Source organism: Dasypus novemcinctus, chromosome 29 (assembly GCF_030445035.2).
Source record: "Dasypus novemcinctus isolate mDasNov1 chromosome 29, mDasNov1.1.hap2, whole genome shotgun sequence".
In the NCBI taxonomy this organism is placed as follows: domain Eukaryota; kingdom Metazoa; phylum Chordata; class Mammalia; order Cingulata; family Dasypodidae; genus Dasypus; species Dasypus novemcinctus.
In genome coordinates, this window is record NC_080701.1 from 30,601,780 (window position 1) to 30,603,366 (window position 1,587).

General features: G+C 41.1%; 1 pseudogene; it reads left to right on the plus strand.

Annotated features, from left to right (window-relative positions):
* Positions 1-213: 213 nt before the first annotated feature.
* Positions 214-874, plus strand: LOC131276586 (26S proteasome non-ATPase regulatory subunit 10 pseudogene; annotated as a pseudogene).
* Positions 875-1,587: the final 713 nt, after the last annotated feature.

A 1,587-nucleotide genomic window follows, 5' to 3' on the forward strand; every position in this document is an offset into this window, starting at 1 on the left:
CTTCTTTTCCTGTCTCCACTGGAAATAAATCACCAGGCCTTATTTGTTTTTAATAATACATAGTGATCACTAACTGGGTAAAAATCAATAAAATGACTTTATTATAAGCACTACTACTACAAGTCCTTTTTTGGGGAAAGACATGGGTTCCTTTGATAGCGCCTTCTTTTCGGTAGTTAGAAGAACCGTGGAGCAGATCCTGTGGAGAGCAGAATGGAGGGCTGTGTCTAACCTGAGGGTCTGCATCTGGCCTGCAGTGGGAAGCTGCAGGAGTTGAAGGAGAAGATCCTGGCCAATATCCCTGGTTACTAGAATTGACCAGGACAGCAGAACTGCATTGCATTGGGCATGTTCAGCTGGACATTCAGAAAATGTTGAATTCTGTATTCGACTTGGAGTGCGAGTGAATGATAAAGTTGATGTAGGCTGGTCTCCTCTCCATGTTGCTGCTTCTGCTGGCCGGGATGAGATTGTGAAGGTCCTTCTGGGAAAAGGTGCTCAGGTGAATTGTTGTCAATCAAAGCGGCTCTTCTCCCCTGTATTGTGCATCTTCCAAAAATAGGCATGAGATTGCTGTTATGTTATTAGAAGGTGGGGCTAATCCATATGCTAAGGACCATTTGGAGGCTACAGCAATGCACCAGGCAGCAGCCAAGGGTAACCTGAAGATGTTTAATATCCTTTTGTACTACAAAGCATCCACAAACATCCAATACAGGGAGAGTAACACAACACTTAGCCTGCGATGAGAGAGAAGAAGCAAAATTCCTGGTGTCCCAGGTAGCAAGCCTTTACATTGAGAATAAAGAAGACATACCTGCAAGTGGCCAAAGGTGGACTGGGTTTAATACTCAATAGAATGGTAGAAGGATAAGCAGCTTGGATTTCTTCTTTGTGTGCGTTGTAGTTATCCTCAGTGTCCTGGAAACTAATGTACTTCTGCACAAGACATCTGTGTATGATGAAGTTTTTCTCACCTTTAAAGTCTTATAACTTGTTGAATATGGTTCCTGTGAAGGTAGTTATTCTAAGCTTACAACATGCTTTCCAGTCAATGAGTAACTGTTGAGTGTTCTATTGTTGTATATTATTCTATAGTAAATTTTGTCTAATTTTGAGTAAGTGATTCTGTGGTCATTGTGAATACTCAGCACCCTCCCATGTACCCTCTGTTCTCCTCTGAAGCAAAACAAGCCCAGTAGCACCAGGGCAGTTGTTTGGCCAAATGTTTCTAGGTGGATTCTAGAACGCTCCTCCATACAGTTGAAGTCTTTGCTTTTCAAGCTTACAAAGAGGCCTATGCCAATATTTTCTGTTTCTTCAATTCATAAGATTTAATTTATTTTTGTTATAAGAGAAATGCTTATCTTTTTTGGTGGACCAAACTTTAAGTTGGAGGGCATGCTGTCCAAGTTTGGCATTTGTAAATAAATAAAATAAAATACTGAAAAATTAAAAAAGAAAGAAAGTACCGTGGGCAGGAGTCAGAAGACCTGGATTTGCAATGTGGCTCTGCCACTCACTAGTTATATGACCATGAGCACGACAATGAACCTCATAGAGCGTATGTCCTTCCATAGAGTGGAG